Source organism: Ambystoma mexicanum, chromosome 12, assembly GCF_040938575.1.
Source record: "Ambystoma mexicanum isolate Mex_15411 chromosome 12, UKY_AmexF1_1, whole genome shotgun sequence".
In the NCBI taxonomy this organism is placed as follows: Eukaryota; Metazoa; Chordata; class Amphibia; order Caudata; family Ambystomatidae; genus Ambystoma; species Ambystoma mexicanum.
In genome coordinates, this window is record NC_090936.1 from 706,447,612 (window position 1) to 706,469,656 (window position 22,045).

Sequence of the window (22,045 nt, forward strand, 5' to 3'; positions counted from 1 at the left end):
TCGGAATAATTTTTCACCGAAACGAGGTAGTAGTAAAGACTTCGTTTCACACCGTGGGTAGTGCGTTGCCCACGCGGCTGGCGGCCATTTTGTGCAACAGGCTGTGGGACTTCAAGATGCTCCGGTTTGGGCCCTGAAGCGACCCCACGCCTAATTTTTGGAAATCCTGGTAGCAGGCAGCTACATCTACACGAGGTTATGCCTGAGTGGAAGCCAGGAGGAGGCCCATTTTGGCTGGGCCTGCATAACCCATTTGTCCTTTGGCACAATTTTTGGAACAGCTGATGGCAGAGTGCCTTTTTCATCCCCTTCATCATCAGCCTGGTGGCCCCACCGACCTTCATCCTCTTCATCATCACAGAGGTGTGTTGCATGTGACTGTATCCAGAGGTGGTCCATGCTGGGGGTCATTTTGGACTGGGTGTTTGAGTTGCGGCCCTTAGTCCACATTCTGGGGGTGCCTGTGCGCTCAGACTTATGAGTGACACCGAGGACCAGGACGGAATACACGGTGCGGCGGCACAGCAACCTCCTCGTGCGCCAGTGGCCCCGCAGGGTCTACAGCCTCCAATGCAGCAACCAGCAGCACCAGTTGCGCAGCCTTCAGGTGGTCAGGCAGCAATTCCTGCTCTTCAACCCCCAATGCAACCAGCTGCAGTACCTGTTGTTCCACAAGCCGTATTTGTCATGGCCCAGGTACGTGCGCATGCTGCTCTGCAGCCCATCCCGGAATTCGATGTGTCAGGCCCGCCCTCGAGTTTGGGGCCCAGATGGGGAAGGTGGGTGGACCGCCTGGACATGTGGCTGCACAGGTGGTTGATGACGACACCAGGCTGGCTACGATGTTATGCTCGGCAGGGCCCTCTGTCAAGGAGACCTTTGAATCTCTGCCACAGGGAAATGGAACTTATGATCAGGCAAAGGCCGCCCTACAGGCATACTTTTTGCCCCTTGCCAATGCGGACTATGAGCAGTTTGTGATGCTCTCTGCCAAACAAAAAGATGATGAGACTTTGGACACTTTTTATGGGCGCCTGAGGCGTCTGTCGCTCGCCTGTGCCTGGGGTGATGCAGAGGACATGATTAGGACTATGCTTATCCAAGCATGCTCATCAGGCAAGCTCAGGCGCCAGGTGTTGAGGGAGCCCGGGATAATGTTCCAGCGCATCCTTGAGTTGGGAAGGTGCCACGAGGTGTCGGAGGCGAGAGCTGCAAAAATGGAGGCCGGGTCGCGCCCCATCAAGACTGAAGAGGTCTGCGTGATATGGCGTGGGGGAAGGGGTGCCAGGAGGTTTGGTGGCAGCCCCCGAGACAGAGCCGGGAGGGCGGGCGATATTTGCCAGAAGTGTGGGTATGACCTGCCCCACCCATCAGAATGCCCTGCAGCTGGAAAGACCTGTGGACGGTGCGGGCTGCCGGACCACTTCTCAAGGGTGTGTAGGGCGGCTATGCCCGTATTGGTGCCAAGGGGCCAAGGCCGGACAAGTTCCACTCGCCAAGGTCGACCGTCCAACGTCGCTCAAGTGGACCAGAGCGAGGAGGATGCCCAGGTGGAAGAGGCGGAGGAAGAAGACGAAGAGAACATATTCTTTGTCTCAAGTGTGGGGGTCCTAAGAAGCAGGAACAGACGACAACCAAGGTGCGTGGTTGAGGTGAACCAGTCTCCAGTCCCTGTTCTCGTGGACACAGGGGCGTCAGTAAATGTCATGGCCCGTGAACACAACGCCAAGGATCAGCCGCCCAAGCTGGTCACACCCAAGGCCCGCATCTTTGCATTCGGTGGCGTGGAGCCTATCCCTCTGGACGGGGCGTTCGTAGCAAAAGTAGAACACAATGGCTCTCGCATCAGAGCACGCTTCTACGTGACCCCAGTGAGTACTAACACTTTAAGTTGTGCAGCGGCAGAGGCTCTCGGCATCGTCAGTTTCGCTTACTCTGTCTATCTGGAAGACATTAATGACTTACTGGAGAAGCATTATGCTTGTTTAAGGGGATTGGGCGGATGGCCGGGGAGCCAGTGCGGCTGCACATCGATGAGTCGGTACAGCCTATCGCCCTGAAACATCGGAGACGGACGTGTGCACCTCAGTTCTTGGTGCCGGGGCTTGCGGTGATGCACACGGGGGGCGCTAGTCACCCCCAACACCGATCTCCCATAGTACATTAATTAACAACGTTGTTACGTAATGTAATATTCGGATGGTGAGTGTTTTGAAACAAAATGTTAGCGAACACCTTTGTTGGGTATTTTTTGTATGTCAGAGACAATCTTCATGAATTTAGTCCATTTGTGAGAGCAAACTCAGCCTTTGCTCACAGCACTGCAACCAGAGAACAATCCCGTGTATTTTCAACAGCGAGGCAGATGCTGTGTTTTTTTATAGGTAAACATAGAAAGGGAGCAGCAGCAACAGAAACATTATATGAAGTGATTACCTGCCCTGTGTTTGAAGCCATATCATGGGATAGTGGATGTCCTGCATATATGCTGCGCTCACACTGAGGGCGCATTATCAGTACGGGGGAGTAGGAAGGAGACGAGACTGGGTTTACACGGGTGCCAGGGGTTTGACAGACCTCGTAGGGCACCAGACGAATGGGCTGCAGGGTCTCCACATGTGTTTGTTGTTTTCAGTTTTGTGTTTATTTTTAGGGTTTAAATCAGTAGCCAGCACTCAAACTCAACTTGGTGGGTATTGTCCCAAAAATAAGGTATTTAAAAAGGACATTATTTTATCGTAATTACATTGTAGACTGTTTCTGTTTTTTTTTTTTTTAAGTGTACAATGTTAATTTCTAAGGATCCCTACCCGTATATATTGTAGTCATAATAAGAATGTTACACTTGCCCTACTGAGCAAAGCCCAATATTAAAACCATATATATTATTTTCCGGTGAATGGAGACATTCTGGTACACATCAATTGTGCTCTTTTGAAATCACCCTATGAAAATTGGGAAGGGGAAAAATGGCCCCAATGAGGATATTCTGGCTTTTTTGCATAACATCATAAATAATCTTGGGAACATAAAAATGACCACATATCTTTGTATTTGACAATATTTCTGTGATAAAGGACGCACATGCTTCTATCACCAAGTCCATAAACACACTGGGCTTGGTGTTCCTATTACAGTTTCACAATACTCATGCTAACATTAAAGGGCTTGTAATCCTGAATCATACATAAACATGTGCAGAAGACCAGGATTTGGATAAGAGTGTAAATTGGATCCAACATGTGTCCTTATTTTGGTGTTGAAAGTCCTTCCTGCTTTTTGTTAATGGATTACACAAGACTGATAGTTTTGCAGAGTCATTTTCATTTTTCAGACTCCATCAATTTAGAGAGGTTTGCTTTATTAGTTTGTTTTTATTATTGCACTACTTCCATTTAACCTGCAGCACTCAAAACGCTCATAGTACAAGTGCAACATTGATGTGCAAATATGATTCATAATATTACACATTTTACTGGGAGATCCCTACATATAGAAACATATCTTCGGTTGTGACGCACTGTTGAATTAATTGCTCGTTGAAATGCTAGTTATTATGTAATTTGCAGTTTTTTCAGAAGGATTAGATAGAAAATTATTTGGAAACATGCATGTCACATCATATGACAGAAAAACGGATTCATGAAGAAACACAATAATATGGAATTCGTTAACAATGTCCCATGAATCAAAATACAACAAGAGATAAGTTGTATATGTTAGGCGGAAACCTGCGCAGTTCCCTCTGGGACCACTGCAAAAGATTTAGGACTACAGGTGTTTGGCAGTAAACCCACTTGGTAGCAGTCTGTACCACACAGATTCACTTGGTAGCTGTGGCTGAGCAGTCAGACTTCCCTCAAGAAGAGTTAGGCTGTATGTGGAGTATACAATCTAGGGCAATTCTTCACAGTAAGACAAGCAAACGCACAACAAGGCTTCAGTGTAAAGATATAAAGGTATTTATTTAAAACGACATATCTATAGAAAACACTCTGGCACTATCACGGCAAACACTTCAATTACAATTACTCTACGAAGAAAACAGATCAATCCCCCTAACAATAGTTCGACAAGTCTAGGTTCTACCAGCATCACTTATTTGCAGACAGAGGTGTATGCTTCAACCTAGATGGCACTCTAGTATTTGTTAGGACGGGAGAGAAAAATAAGCAGGTTATGAAATCAACACAGTTCAATACTTCACGGACAAATGCAAGGCAAGAAGACAAAAACCACGGTAGATCATAAAGTTCAGAGGCCAGGCCCACTTGGAGAGAGGCAAGGCGATATGTCCCAAAAAGTCTTAGTGGAAATGCGTTTGAGTCTTTGTAGCAAATTGTTATCGGAAGATTGGACCAGTTCAGAACAACACGGTAGAGAAAGCTTGGAGGCGACCCTATGGAGAGGCAAGGATTAAGACACCCCACTCTATCCAGCAACAAGGGAAGCCAGGCAGACACAGTACCTTGATTGTGGAGAGACAGCTCCAGCGGGAGCAAGTTGTTCCTGGTGGTGGATGCACGTCCGGTCTTTGCCAAGAGTAGAGATGATCTCGTCGTCGAAGGAAAGTTGAAGATCGTTGTACCACCAGGGAAGAGACCAGCCACGGAGTGCTCTGTCACAAGGCACCACCTTTTGGTTGCGGTACAGGGGTAGTGGCTATCCGGTTGCCGAGGTGCTCTGCACGGGCAATTCAACCACTGCGTCCTGAGGCGAAGAAAAACCAAAAGGAGACTTGTTGTTCCCACCAGCCAGGGAAAGAGACTCTCCGGCAGGGAGATCTCCTCTGTCGTCGGGAAGTGGTGAGTCGGTTCAGCAGGGCTCCACCGGAGGTGTCGTCGTTGCAGGTCGGCTCAGCTTTACCCTCGTCGGATTCTTAGGTCCTGTGGCGACTTCCGAAGATCCAGTCCCAAAAGCCCTGCTTTTATGCAGAAAATCTGCATTCATTCAGCCTAGCTGTCAATCAACACACGCTAAGTGGTGAGCGGGGAGGCTCACCACTTGGGCCAATCACACCAGAGTGCGACCGGAGTTGGCAAGGCAACTCGGTCCAGGGTGCCTAAACCCCCTCCCACACCCTTGTGGTAACCCAGACAGAATGGCACCACTTTGGAGGGTCTCTGTACAGAAGCCTGCCAAAAGTGGAACAAAGGACTCAACCTTTGGTTTAGGAGTCACAGAGACTAACACAGACGCCATTGTAAAAAGCAGAGTTCTGGCAGAAAATACCATCCGATAGACTTACTTAAGATAAGTAGACCAGAGGTATGTTAGAGACTAACGAGAAAAAGTATCAATCTCTAACAATGGGAAGAATCCCATAGGGTTATATTCGGGGTCGAATATAACGAGTAGTTTCCACTGCCACCAGCCAAAACTCGACGAGGGGGGACGGGACAGTGCCCCCTCGAATAACAGACCTAGGAGTAATCGAATTACCCCTACTAGTACGCCCACAATAGGATGGTTTGTAATAGTTCTGTTAGTAAATTTAGGTTTAGTAAAGCCAATGGTGACTTTACATGCCCGGGGAGACAGTAGTCAGTCCCCGGGTATGGAGTCTATGATGGAGGTCCGCTAGGACGCCCCAGTGTTACGCCACGGAGGGTGCGGTGTAACACACATAGCAAAACATATGAGACCCTATGGAGTAAAAGACCCCATAGCCCATAGAACACATTGACATTCAAAGGAATTACACACATTCATGTCCAAGAGTGGGAGAAAAAGAGTCTCACTCTTGGCAGGATGGAAACAAACAAACTCCAGAAATCCAGCAAAGCTGCTGGGGGACTCACTAGGTTGGGAAATTCAGCCTAAACAGAGAATTCTTCCTAACAATATAAATAACCTTTTTACAGTATTCTTCGTTGGTGTGCCTTTGCTTTTGTGGACTGGAACTAGTAGATGACAGAAGGGGTGCTAGAACATTCAGTTATAATTCTCTCTCTCTGATCAAATACTTTAATTTGTTTTGAATGGTATAAGTAACGAACAGTTTGGACAAACCATTTTATTGATTTCAAAGCACTGAACAAATAAACAAGTAATGGCATATAAGTCCCAAAGTAGTACAGAACATGGTTGGCTACTGTTCTTCCTAAAAATACACAAGTAGAGACTCTTGATGTCGTACTAGGGGATTATTAATCATACCTATGGTAGCATCTTACTTATATAACTGAAACCCCCCAAAATGATTCGACAACCAATTTCTTTCGCCTTTCTCCTAGCAGAGTGCACCAGGCGAGTGCTGTTCTTCTGTTTCTACAGAGGAAAAGGACTTTTCTTGCCAGCTTCAAAACCTGTTTTTCCCCACCCTGCTCTCTTTTACTTGAGTTCCAATAAAAAGCAGATGGGTCTTTCACCCGCACCATCCTGTTCTCCAACAACCAATCCTCTAATATGCACATGGCCACTCTCTCTCACATCAACACACACACCAAAATAACACTGGCTGCCCTCCTTACATTGAACACTCACCAGTCTTTTCTTCCTGGTCCTGTCCTCCTCTACTTCTGTATATGCACAGTAATCGCACGCAAGCAATTTAGATCCCCGTTTTTTTGCAGCTGCAGTAGAACAGTGAGTTTGCTGTGATGAAATGGGCTAGTTCGATTGAATCATGTTCTCAGCGTGTCCCAACTCCTTCTTTTGACTTGAAGTGGTGTCAGGAGTGGGATGTTAAGGACCTGATAAAGAGTCTGACCCCGCCAGAAAAGGGTTTATGGCAACAACAATCAACAGGCTCCCACCTCTAGGACTTCTGGGCATTAAATCCTGTTTAGGAAGTAACCCGGGCTGTGTCCAAACCTCAAAAACCACTGCCATTCATACCAAACTCACAGAAGATTCAGACTAGTAGGAATCAGAATTAGCAACCCTTTAAGTCTCAATCTCCATAAAGACCCATGTTAGAGATGATTGCGCCTGAATCCATCCTAGAACGGATAGTAGAACACTAGAGCCAAGTGGATCAGCGTATACATCAAGGTCTTGCCCAAGTTCTGATACCTTCCACCCACCGGATAGTGCCACATGGGGTACTTCAACTGTATCAAAATGGCGAAGATTTGGGGGCATTTTTATTAACTTTGAATGAATCGCCACCTAGTTCAAGTGCGACAACAACCTAAAAGTAGTTATTTGCCTTTTGTTAAAAGGAGGCTTACAGGTGTCATACCAAACTATAAACCCTCGGGGAACCACCCCTTTTCCTGACATTAAAAGGGTACTCTTATAATGGGTGGGACAAACAGAGACCTTTAATAGGTTTACATTTCAGGACATTCAAATGTTAATAAACAAAAGCTCCTAGAAGTATCAGGCAGAATACAACATGTGTTGGCACAGTGGTTGGGAAAGAAAACCCTACCAGAGGTGTTTGAAACTCTAGCATTGGAAAAATGTTGAGCACCTTGCCATCTTCTCTACAACCGGGTATATTAAAGCAACCTCAACACTTGCTAGAGACAGCTATACAGGTTGCCCAAGCCCATTCAGAAGAAACCAAATATTTAAGTAGTATGGGAAAAGGGAAGCATCCGAAAAACGATATAAATAGATCAGACCATACGGGGATCACAACAAAATTTGTTACATGCGAGCTATAGGTGTGCGATGGGAATGGAGCACTTGTACGGTGACAATGGTCCACACAATTACATCGCAGACATATAGTTGAACACAGCACTGTGAACAGTTGCACTCTGAGCTGGAAATTGATTTTTTGTTCCAGGCCTGGGTCCTCCAGGCTCAGCCAATCACAGTTTATGGCCCTCGGGGTGGCTAGCTGGGGAAACCGACCAATCAGTGGGTCCACATATGGTAACATTAAGTAAGTAACAATTTTCGGGGATGGTTCAGGCCTGACACCTGACATGGTTCAGGAAAATCTATTGACATCTATAGGTGTTGGTATAAGGGAACTACCACTCAGCCTATTCATAATGGAGATAGGTTTTTGGAGAAGGGCCCAGGGAATGATCCTTTTGTGATGTCACAAGCTCTGAAAACTGGCCTGTGAGTCAGAGTTATTTGAGATGTGGCTGGAATCACCTCTGCACATTTGATCCATGAGGTTTGTTGGTTGTAATAAACCTCAGTTTAAATTGCTACTTGTCTAGACTTGCATTCCTTTTGGGATTGGGAAGGAGTTATGCCTTCAGTGAGTTCGATCTCTATGAACTCCTAGCAACCCGCCCTTCTTGTCTGGGTGTTATCCCTAACAAGTTGGTAGCAGAGCGATGGCTGTGGCGTGAACCCGGCCAGAAGCTGCCTCCTTCACCGTCAGACCTGAAAAGTCTGTGGGACCTTCACTGGAATTACGAGTAAACAGGAATAGCACTAACCACAGATAGGCCGTCGGGAGCCACTTTTGGAAAATGATCCCACCCGCGATTGTTGAAGAGTCCAAGGCAGACAAGTTGGGCGAGGCGAGCAGTCCAATGGGAGCCAGTGGCCGAGCAGCGTCCTCAGGCACAGAATGTAAATATTGGTCCAGACAATCAACAACAAAAAGGTTTGAGGTTGGTTATTATATGTGTAGGAGGAGGGAGGTGTTATTGTAATGTCTAAAGTATTGTGGAGTACCTGAAGTGTATCGGTAGCAGATGCATGTTGAGTAGGGAACTTGGAGCGGAGGTAGAAGTCCCTTTACTATGTCTACGGTGTGTTTGGTCTTTGAGGTAAAAGGTTCTGGTGATGAACCAATACTATAGACTTTATAGGCTTGGACTTTAGAAGTATGTACTTAAGGTATTCCTATGAATTAGGTTATTAGGGAGAATTCTCCAGAATGGCTAATTCCCCTTACCTACTGAGTCTCTCAGCAGCTTTGCTGGATTTCTAGGATTAATTTTTTTCACCTGGTAAGAGTGTGAGCCTTTTTTCCCCCCCTCTTAGATGTGTTTTGCTGTGTGTGTTTTACATTTTTGTGTTCAAAGACTGTGGAGCCTCACCTACTCCATAGGCATCATCTTTTTACTGTGTGTCACACAGCACCCTTAGTGCAGTGACGCAGGGTTGTCTTTTTCAGACTTCTCACTTTAAACTCCATATTCTGGGACTGACGACTGTCTCTAAGAACATGTAAAGTTGCCACTGACTTTATTAGTCTTTTTAAATTCACAGACCCAGTACAAACTATCTTACATAGAGTACTGGAAATGGTTAATAGTGATACCTTTTTGTTTGTCTCTCATGGAACATTATTGTGTTCCCCTTTCTTTAAGATTTGGCTGGTGGCAGCGGTATCTACCATATTTCTCCTACTGTGGTATATGTAAATAGCCTTGGTACAGATTTAGGCTATCTTAGTAAAACAAACTTAAATCCACTAGACCCCATTTACCTTTATTTGGTTCCGGCTGGGTTTATTCGCCATTTCTTTTTGTAAAGGTCTTTATCGTGTTTTACTCTGTGCGCCAAACCAGGTTTGGTTCCTTTGTTTGCATTCTTTTGGCAGGCTTCTGCACAGAAGCCCTCCTTAGGTGCTTGAGAGTCTGGGGGGGGACAGGATGTGAGGGAGGGGTTTTAGGCCCCCTGCAGAGGGTTCCCTTGGAAACCCAAGTCGCACTCTGGTTTGATTGGTTAGTTGACTGTCCGGCCAGGACAGCCACTGTGCTGTGTGAGTGCATAAAAAGCAGGTCTGTGGGACTACGAAGGAAGAGTTGCCACTGGATCGAGAGAACCGACGAGAAGCTGAAAAAAGAGGACCACTACCACGACTGAACCTCCCGGTGAAGCCCCGCTGCGGGTCTGAATCTCCAAACTTCGATGACAGAGAAGATCTGCAAGGAATCTTCTTCCCTTGAGCTGGTGGGACCAAACAGTTTGCCAAACACCAAGCAAGGCCTCACTCCCTGGTCAAATTTGCTGTGCATTGCTGCAGTGAACCGGATAGCCAGGAGGACCTGACCCTCTTTGGGTTTTAAGGAGCACACCTTTTATTTGTTGCTTTGCTCTGCTGCTAGTTTCTTCCCTGGGCAGTGCAGGACCCTCCAGTCTTCCTATTTCATGTCGGTCAGACAGTCGCTTCAGGAACCGTGAGCCTGCAGGACCTGCCAGGAAATTCTGCCTGAGCTACAGCCTTCTCCTTCATTTAAGGTACTGTTCTAACCCAGCTGTTCATTCCGTCCGACCACAGTGAAAGTGTATGAAATCTTTTACCAATCCGAGGGCTTGTCCTTCTCTACTCTTTTAAATAACTTTTCCTTCAACCAACTTCGTTTCAAACAACTCTTGGCAAAGACTTAACCACAAACTAATCTCAACTGTGTGATCCTCTGCAAAGACTCTGTACCATTAACATCGGCCCAGGTCTATTTATTTGAATCCTCATTTTAGCAAGCCTTTTCTAAATTGCCTTGCCTACTTACTTGTTGGTGTTGCATAATTTTGTATAATCTTGCCTTTCCCTCCCTTTTAAATTGCTGGAGTGCCATTTTGCTCACACTTCATTTTGAGCTTAACTTGTCCAGTATTCATTGGGGGTTGTGTAGCATTTAAAAGTGTGATTTCTCTGTTGATTTATTTAGTGAACTGTTTTACAACTGATGTGTAAATAAATGTATATTCTTTTACTCAGAAACCTTGAGTCCATTTTTGTTTGCACTATAGTAATTGCTGTCCTTTGTGTAACTTCCGATACTGATCACTTTACTCTTGAGAGAAGTCTGGCAGCTCAGCCATCACTACCACTTTACTGTATGGTACCAGCTTGTACCAAAGGTGATTTTGTACTTGCACTTGTAGTCTTAATGGTGTGTGGTGTTCCCAAAGGGTACTGCATCTGATTCTGCCTAACACCGGTGTACAGTTGTGAGGATAAAGTATAGTGATTACATTTACGGTGCTGCTATTACCCTGGATCAACTAACCACAAGGCTAAACATCACTAAGAAGCAATATTAATCATGTCTGGTATGCAAAGCTACAGTCAGGAGACTCTCCTTAGTTACACTGTGGATTATCTGAAAAATCTGTGTAGAGAAAGGAATCTCTCTGTTAAAGGCAAACAGTCAGAATTAATTGAAAGGTTGTTAGAGAAACGAAGCCTGAAGAGTGGGTCTGAAATACCTGACCCTCACAGAACAGCAGCTCCTATGATACATATCACCTGTTTCAGGGGGCACCATCAGTTTGACTCCCCCTTGCACCCATCCGTTTTTTCTCCATTTTTGGAAAATAATATATACTCCTGCATCCAAATAAAAAGTCAATCTTTTGTATACTTGTGTATAGGCGCGTTATAAATCCCATATCGTATCATATCATACCCTATATCATATCAAATGGAAACCAAATCAAATGGCTGGCAGCAGGCAGTTCTCCAAAACAATTGCTCCAGCGAGCTATGTGACCTTGACTGGAGTTTGCAGGGGTTGACCGGACCTATAAAATGGTAAAACACAACACAGCGTTAAAAGTCAACTAAGCCGCCACTTGTTTTTATGCCAAAGGAGCAGAGGCAGACATCCTTGGGTGGTAGGTATATTCAAGACACAGTGTCACTGACTCACCGATGACTACTGTCGACTGCCCTCACTTTTCCCCTCGGGCTTCCTGAGGATTCAATGTGAATCAGCTTGAACGGTTCTATGTTCTTAGATAGTCAGATTTATTTTCGCAGAGTTTTTTGCTGAATATTTTTGGCTGAAAAAATGTGTCATATTTTTTCTTTTTATTTGTGGGGGTTTCCCCAAGGCCCTCCTTCCCTATTATCTAGTCCCGATTCCACACACCCCTGACCCCTTATATTCCCTTACCCTGCACATTTGTTCCGATTCGTTTTTTCGGCCAAACATTTTTGGCAAAAAACTCTGAAAAAATGCCTGGTGAAGTGACAATGTTGTACCAGCTGAAGTATGGCAGGAGGCCGGGCCACAACACAGTCCCACCATGCAGCGCTTGGCTACAGCGACAGAGCCTGTCTTGGTGTAATCTGCTGCTGTCTGCCCTTTCTCTTTGGTTTTGTTGATGGCTTGATTTGATGCCGCTTCAGTATGACAGGGGGGCGGGGCCCATAACATATGGAGCTTACAGTTAATTGCTCAGCTACAGGGCAATGTTTCCATTGGGGCAAGCTGTTGTCAAGTGCTCTCACCGTTTCCCCCGGGCTTCGCTAAAGTCTGGGTATGATGCATGAAGTACAGCGAGAGGGCTGGCACACAAAGCGCTCAACATGCATTGCTTGGCTACTGGGACACAGACTCCCTTTGTGCAAGCTGATGTGGATTGCTCTCACCCTTTACCTCGGGCTAAAGTACGGCGGGGGTGAGGGGTCATAATACATGGCGCACACCATGCAGTGGTCAGCTACAGGCACACAGCCTTCATTGGTGCAAGCTGCTGCCGACTGCCCTTGACCTTTCGCTCTGTCTTCAAGGCCAGAATAGTGCAATCAAAAAATGAATACCCATGATGTGGCTTTGGTGTGCAAGTCTTTGCACACAGTCGTGAATCCAAATACTGGATACCGAAAGTGTAGCAGACTACGTGTATTGGTATTCATTAACATGCGGTAACCATCAAATGGCTTGTAATGACATGATCTGTCACACGTCATTGATAAATTGTACTGCAAGCCACGAATAAATGGGGGCACCTTGTTCCCACCCACTTTCTTTTAAGATATGCAGTTTTAATGTGCACATTGCATTCAGTGGAGTAACTTGAATGAATGGGGCCAAAATGGTGTGCCATGAAAGTTGGGGGGGGAGCAAACACCCCCGCCCCCACTAAAATTACGCCCATGCTTGCATTACAGATTAGTGTGTGCTCCATTGTGCGCCTCTCGTGTTACAGTAATGAAACCAGTTCATAAGTAAGTGCCCCGTTGAAATGTATTTATCATATTTTCTTTTGAACCAGATTGTTCATTTGGTTTAGAATAGTCAGAAATAAATAGTGTCATGCATTTTACTAAATTACAACACACATCAGACGTTATTTTCTTTTTACAGATAAAAATAAGTACTTGTACTCTGAGTTGTTTATTGTGTAAATCCATCAATCAGATGTCTTCATATTTAAAATGAGGCTATTAACTAATATAAAACTTGAGTCAGCAGTAGCTCACGCATCACTGATTGTTTATATTGTAGGCTGAACGGAGTAATTAGGATTGAGCCCTGAGTGAGTAATGTGTGTTGATTACTGTTAGCTGACCAGTGAAATGTGAAGGGCAACTTAGAAGTTGGCAACTATGATTAAATCTGATAAGTTTGAATCACACCCAAGGAATTAAAATTGACTAGTGTTCCAGCAAGAGTACGTTTTACGTCACTTGAAAGTGATTCACGAGCATATGGCTTAGAAACTCAAGCATCTATGTGTGTTAGGGAAGCTGATGATAGAGTATGTATTTATTCAACCAGTAAGTGTATTCTCTCATCTATAAGAATTCTCTATGCAAAGAGAAATTGACTTATGTTATACTGTTTGCAGCTAGCAACACTTAAACACTAGCTGGGATTAAATTATCCTCGTCTTTCTCAAACCAATGTCAGCACATACCATTTCCGAACAGTATACTATTGGCTTTACACTCTGAAATACATTGAACATATTAGTTCAATGATTTACATATTTCACAATTCAGACTCGCATACAGAAGGCACATTGTACAATTGTGACATGAGAGTCTATTAGAAATTGAACATTTCCTTTTTTCTGAAATACAATAATGATTTGTTGTAGATCATCAGTTTGACAAAATTCCATTATAAACATTTTAAAATACAGAGAAAAGCAATGGCAGTTAAACAAACACAATATAAAAGTCCAATAGGCCAAACTTTAATATCTTGCCCTAAAAGCAAATTTGCATCAATTAGCAAGGCCTTTTCCAAAATAGTTTTTGTTCAGTTGTCCACGACAAACGGATACAGCGGTATTTGTGATGTCATCTTTGATGTCATGGGTGTTAGTCTTAGCAGTGCACAATGGTAGCGTGAGTTATGGTTGCTTAGCATACCTTAACTGGTGTATTTCTGGGATTTTTCAGTTTTACGTGTACCCATAATATGGATAGGTTGTTGTTGTTGTGCAAAGTAACTATAACGTCCCTTTAACAACATTTTTGACCTGAATGTGCTATGTTTTTCTTAGGGCAACTAAACCATAACGTGCCTTTAACAACTTTTTTCACTCAATTTGATAGGTTTTTAGAAGCACAACTTAACCATAACGTCCCTTTAACAACGTTTTTTCGCAGATTATTTTTACCAGGATACCCTTAGTTTGTATAGATGTACCATAGCATACCAAATGGAGGACTGCCTGCCGATGGGCACAGTAACAGCAGACTGTGCATCTGTTTGCGGATATCAGGTAACATTCAAACTGCTGAAAAAGGCAGGGGTTCTCTTACATAGTAGTAACATTCAGCAAAGACAAGAAACATATACAAAGAGCACCATGTACGTGCAGTACAAGGAACAATGGAGTAGGTCTTCAAACTCTGTACTTGTGAAACAAACAGAGCAAAGGCATAGGGTATGCACCATAATGGAATACACCAACAAGCCAAATAATGTCTGCATCCAACAATAGTCCAAACTGCTGCTTTACATAGGAACGAAGAAGGAACTGGCAGAGTAAGGACTGCAAAGTATTGAGAGCAGAACGTCACTACAGCGCAATAAGTACACTAAAGTTTCTCCTGTAATTGCGCAGTGTACAATAGTACAACACCATGAAGTTTGTATTTGTACGCAGCAATGCCAAGCACCCTAGAATGACTGGAAGAACATTTTCCTCATGATGAAATGAGTAAGGATAGTAACCCCATTGGTAAGCAGTACAGTCTGAAAAGTAATACAGTTAATATGTATTGCTTCATATACACCTAACAGATATTTTTATCTTTAACAGGACATCCTGGAAATTAAAGCAATGCACCACAAGCAGAACCTCTTCCACAAAAGCATACGGCTAGAGGAAATGAAGGAAACTCTGTACATAACAAACTAGACAGCCTGGATGACAAAATGGAACAATTGCTAAACAATTTTGCCACCTTCAAAGATTTTGTACAAGGACATATTATGGTAGAATTAAAATACCACTGCCCCACCTGCACGTGTACCCCTTCCCCATTTCCCAGCCCACAATCCCCACAAATTCCTTGTGATCAGAAACATTAAAATGAGACCTCAATCCTTGCCTCCCCTCATGACAAACATGTACAAATCCCCAATTCTCCTGTGTATGTATCCATTTCTGCTACTACAATGGAGGTATCCGTAGGACACCAGTACTGGCCACATGTGTGCATCTTGTGATGCACCTTGTGTTAGATGTGGGAGCGCAGCTATGTGCATGCATATCTCATCCTCTGTATCCTGGAAACACTACCCCTGTCCAGCATAGTCAGAAAAAGTTCTGACATACTTTTAGTAGTTTGAGGTGACCACCCATGTCCTACAGACGGCTGTGCACGTGAACATTACACTTTCTGTAGCCTACAAACACCCAGTTTGTTCGATAATGGTCGCTGGACATGTATCACACTTTTAATTAGTCCGGGGAGGCCATCACTGTTCGTAGGACACCTATGCACATGCACAGAAATATTCCACCCAATACGCGTCCTGCGGATAGCCTTCCCATTCGAGAACATTCGCAAGGTCACTTATTTGCCGGACACAATCAGGTTCCCTCGGATATCAGAAAAGTACTATTTTCTGCAATGTAAGGAGTTTTACTGTGAAAGTACACCCTTTCAAACGTACCACACGGTGCCACTGTACATGTAACTATTTCTTTGACTAATTTAGGCCCGCTTTCTGGTTCCAAGTGCTCCACAGCAACCCTATAAAAGGCCACACCCTAGAGCTACTCCGCATTCTGTTTTTGGCTTTCCAGAGCAGAGAAGTGGTCCACATTGCTTCGTGCTGGAATTGCTTTCTGATCAATTCTGCTGTGCTATATTACCTTTGCAACTAATGGCAACTATGGCTGTTGCTACTGCCTCCAAGTCAGAAGCACCCACACCCTCACACTCACCGCCACCAGCACCTTCCGAAGGGCCTGGAAAAGGGAACAGGTGTGGTTATGTAGATAGGGATCAAGAGGAGAACGAGGATGCAGTAGAGAAAATCCCCATTGCCTGCAGCCAGCGTGAGCCCTGGGTGTGGAAACAGTTGACCACCATAGGAGACATGCCAAAATCCTATTTTAACCAGGTGAGATGCACAGAGTGCGACATAGTACTCAGTCACGGAAAACCTGGCTAGTACAGCTACAGCACCACCTCAATGTGGTGACACCTCAAATCGAATCACAAGGCAGCAGTTTGGAGGGTAGTGCCCTTCGAACAAGGCAGTAGGTTACTTTCCTCTACAGCATCCTCTGCATCTGCTCCTGCCACCACCAGGGACACTCTTGTGGGGCAGCGGATCCCTAAACCAGCCTTTCTAGCCATACACACTGCAGCAGACCCTTACCTTTCAAAGGTCACTGTATTGTACATGTGCTGCTATGCAGTACTCTACAGGTGGGAGCAACTTTGAAGTGCTTTCAAGGCTTTGGTCCAGGAGCATGAGAATGATTGCCCCCTACCTAAGTGAGGCCCACCCAACCTCTTTCTCTCTCCATTTTCCCTATTTTATCCCTGTGGTTGGTGCCCCTTCCCTACCCTCTGTTCCCTTCCTTTCCTTCTGTGTTGTGTATTACAAGAAGAAAAATACATAGCAACCAAAAAAGAAAAAAGTAAAAAAAGGCTCTTTTTAGTGCCACCTTTCAGACTTCATAAATGGAATTGCCAATGAAAGGATGCAGGCCGCTGCACAGGCTATAAGCTCAGCAGACAGCACAGTAAATAATGCAAGGGTTGACTTCATCAAAAACATTGCACTCATTTCCGGGAGAAGGTGCTGGCTCTAAAAAGAGGCTTTTTGTGGTGTTTGTTTGTTTTTTGAAGGGTTGAAATGGGCAACACCTACTAGAAAAATGCTTGTTGTACTTGCAATAAGGGCTGCAATGCAGTTTGGAAGTTTTGCAGAAAAAGCTCATTACCAGCATCAGTAAAATGCACTCCATCTGTGTGAAATGTTTTCGTGCTACTAAATGTAATATTTTCATTCTGGAAGTAGGACATGTCAACATCTCTCAAAAATGCACAAACGGATTTGTTGACATTGCGCCTCGCTTTCTCTATTTGCGGACCAAATGAAGAAGAACGCGCCACCTCTGTCTCTGCCCGATGCGAGAAAAAAATACTTGGGAGTTTGGAAACATATCCATGACCTGCCCAATTGCCTTCTTCATCGCAAACTGCAGCAAAATTCTGGTAACATGTCCTAAACTGTTTCCTCCACAATGAAGAAAAATAATGTCTGGATGATCGAGCATCAAAGAGGAACCAAATTCAGCCACTTCATTGCACATACTCCATACCTGTGCATATCCACATGATAGAATCCAAAATGTGCAGCCACTCCACAGCGTTCTGCATGCACGTTCAACCAATGTATATAGTAGTCCGCCAAAATCCAAACACTCTGCCTCCTGGACGACACAGCCTTAACCAAAGGCACCTGCATTCCTCTCTGCAAATAGACCTTCTACCACAGTCTCTGCGTACATACCACACCCAAAAACCTCATTGACCAATCAATCCCTTAGCCTCTACAGTCCCATTTCCATGCCTGCCATCCTGAAAAGCCTGGCACGTGTGGCACGTGCGATCCTCGAACTACTCCAGTGTCCGCGGACATATCGTGCTGTGTAATGGAGTGGGGGTACACATTTTAACTAGGGTAGGGGATTGGCTCTGAAAATAACCTTTTTTGTAGGTACTTGTAAACAAACACCTTTGTGTTTTTTTGGAAGGTTTTTGTATTCTTCTCCTCCTTACATTCTTACAGGAACCTCTGTAAAGCATCCAGTAGATTGTAAAACAAAATATAATTTCCATTGGGGGACAAAGAAATGCCATTTGCACTGAAAAAGTGCACATTACGAGAATTAAGGATCTAATTGTCACAGGAGAGCATTCCAGCAGAGCACAAAAATTCAGACATACCTTTGTTTATTAGATACCTTCTTACCTCTGGATGGGGACAACGTACATCGGGATAGTCCCATATTTTTTCTAGGTGGTATGCATGAGACAACTACCTTGGCAGTGGGAAAATCCTGCATCACTGCTTTTGCCAAGTTCTTCAGTCCACAGAGCCAACGTGCACACATGATGTAACCCAAAAGCAGGGCTCCATAATGCACCACTACAACATGAACAGTTATGGGAGTGGCCACATCTCTGCAAAGTGCAACCACAGCATTGAAACTGCACACTGCACGACTAAGCCTCCACTCCTTCAAAATTAAAATTGCCAGCAATGCCTCTATCCTGGGCATACCCTTGCAGATCATGCACAAAGACATCACCCACGATCAATACTTTGAGTCTCTCCATCTCTGCCAGCCTCACCATACAGAGCAATGAAAAAAAATATTACCGCCCCTTCCTGTGAAACACACCCTCAACACCTGATTAGATAATCCCCACAGTCCCATTTCCATGCCAAGCATGCTGAGAAGGGCAGGATGTGGCACGTGCACTTCCCCAGCTACCGCGAGGGCCACGCAACAGTAAAGCAGGGGCAATCCTTCTTCCCTTTCCACTACTCTTTTTCCAGCACTACCTCATTGGGTACTCTTAAACAGTCAAACCCACACATCCACTAATCACATTCAAGACCTATGAATCTAACACTATAATCTCTGTGCAACACTACATATGTACCGTTAAACACTCCAAGTACAAGTCTTGTGTGATTCAAAAGCACCTCCACTAGAAAATACTGTACAACTATCCAAGATGCCTGCATCCTGATTCAGCCACATTGGCACCCATCACCACAAAGTACAGGTATCAATATTTTTCATACAGTACTTTTGCAACTCTGTTATAAGTGCCTCTGAACAGGGTACATTCCACTGAAACTCCATAACATACTCAAAAAGCATACTGTAATTTCCCCCATCACCTACCATTGAATGCCACTTGCAATAGTATGTGCTTTGAAAGTTTTCATTTACCCATATCAGCCATTGTAATATCCAAACAGTTACTCTCTTCTTTCCTTCTGCTAATTGAATGACTTTTTTCTGCACTAACACATCTCCTATAAAATGTGTAACATTTTCACAGAAAAGGGTCACTGAATGTATCTTACAAACCTAAACCAAGTACATACATTGCATGTATGACAGCAAGGCCTGCCACTACTTAGAAAGGCAAACAAATGAATCTGTTCATTGACAACAGTATCAATCCTAAATGTGGATAAATAAATCCAACAACTGAAATGATTGCTCTACTCATCTTTTTCTCACCCTTCTACAACTAGGACTCATCCATTTGCAAACTAAATACTGCTACACCAATACACACACTTCCTAAAGTGCATGTCATATGGCACACTTGCAAATAAACCACTTACCACCTTACCAACAATGCTGATGCTCCCAAGTCCCCATTCATATACAAAGCCATTCAATTACACACACACTAAGTCTTACTGCCAACACATCCCCTACCTTTTTAAGTAATGTATTCTCCAAATGCAATCAGCATGCCATTAACAAACATATTGTCTTACTATCTTCTTTGACAGCTGCATTATACAACTCTGTCCTGAAAGCCAGTGGTATGTCAACCTAGAGTAAGCCTACTCTCGACAGCCAACAAAGTGCAATGCTATCATGGAGTTTCAACTCTTAATGAGACAGTGCAGTGTTCTTGTATTTTAAGGTACACAATTGCATCAACCCACTGGTATTTTCTTAATTCTTACTCATTGCACCTCATCAGTTGCTCACTTTGTGTTATCATGTCACAGCCATTATAATAACTCCCAAATAGCAAATCAGTGTTCCCACCCTACACTAACTGACCATTACACACCTCTATCTATATTCCTACCCTCATATTCATCCATTCATGCACAGCCCTACACATATACATTACAACATGTGCACAGCCACACTTTTCTTTTTCCTCCAACAGCTACTACAGAATGCCTACCAAAAAGGAATTCCATAGAAAACAACACAGAAATAGATCAGCTCAACGTAAAAACATAGAGAATAGCCATCCACCCCTAACAGATTTTGTACAGAAAGTTGAAAGAGAACAGCTAATACAGTCACTAACAAAAACAAAAGCAACTACCAGTAAGGACAATGTAATGCCTCTGTTAAAATGTAGATGAAAAGAAAGGTAGTAAAAAGAGTGCAACTCTCACTAGTGGTAATAGAGCATGTACAAATGCTAATGTCACCACAAGGAAGCATTCCAAAAAGTAATTTTGCAAAAAAATGTCCACCACAGAGTCCTTCAGAACCTTATAAGTATAGGGGAGAAATCACGCACAACCCTTAAAACTTACCACAGAAAAGTAATGCTGGAAGCTCTTGTAGACGGTGCAATGCTCCTGAAATGAAAAGTATTTCTATTAATTTTAAACAGAATAAAACCACTAACAAAATTCATTTTTAAACTACAACCACTACTTTGAAACAAACGCAATATCAGCATATATACCTTTGGCAACATCTGTACAGTTGAGTGGAGGCACACTACCAGCACAGAGCCATACTTCAATGAAGAATCATACAAACAAGAGCAAAAAAAAACAAATTGCCATGCATAGCACTGGACGAGGGTATGATACCATAATGGAAGAAGAAAAACTGCTTTCACAAATATCCCCATAAAAACTTAGATGCCACTCTCCATGTTACCGAAACAATATGCCCCATCTACAAATGGCCTTGCACATCAATGTGTAACGGTGCCCACAATTCTATCAAGTCTTTGCAGCAGGTCCTCAATCACCATGTGAAAGGAAATTACAAAGGAAAAAGTAAAATACTACAAACTATGATCACCTGTCCAGTGCTCAAATACACAGGACTACGGGGACATTGCTTAGTCTGCATTTCTGGTCCTGCTTGTAAAAGCACCTTTTACCATATCAAAATGTTAGCAACACACCATTGTAGTGTAAGAAATCTCGTTTACAAACTGTACTATGCAAAACGTACTCAGACAAACTGCCTGGTGCATTCGTATTTTTTAATACAAGTGGTGTAAATTACCATGCACATGTAGCAATAAATGGTGTATTGCAAAAGCCAGCAATTGTTGAAATCATGTATTTAATCGGCTCAGACCAGTTGTGTTTACAAATGATAGTCCTGCACAGAAATGCAGCAAAACAGTTATAGAGTCTCAAGAATAAGGCAGGAATTGGACTACTGTGCTAGAATGGTAAATTCATGTTAAACAGATAAGGAGATCCACAGGACGTTGTAATGTACTTACTACAAGTACTGGAAAGCAAAAACATACCCATAAATGAAATCTTTCAGATTTCCTACATGTGGAAACATACATGCACTCTCTGCAATCATGTTATTCAGGAAGAAGTCCCTAACAAACGCTTTACCTGTGTATCTATACCTAGCTGTGATTCCATTCAATTTCAGCATGTGGTACAAAATGAAAACCATAGCATAGTGTGTAGGGCTTGCAATTCCAATAATCGTTCCACTTTACATATACAATCACATAGGCAGTATGTAATATGAATGTTTTCAACATACAATGCAGATGGAAACTGTCTTCACACACAGATAGGTATCGCTTGGCAACAGAAAATTCACAATAGCCATAATCTACCACACAGGCGACACAACCAGTTCAGGTCACTATACTACATACATTAGAAAGCACTTACAATATTTGAAGAAGTTGTGAAGGAATTTGTTTTTTTTCATGAACGAGAGGCCCAAAAATCTCCTTACCCAAAGGCACTGAAGTGCGTAAAATGGCCCTGCCACCCATGTATGCGCAGCCATCGCACATACAGTCTGCCAACATACACCGTTGATTAGTAAGACACTGCACCTATAAATCGTAGATATGGCCTGTAAATGTACATTTATATATTATGTCAGCTGTACATTCATTGAAACATGATTAAGGTACCAGCATGTCTCCATGTACGTAATAGTAAGTTCTACG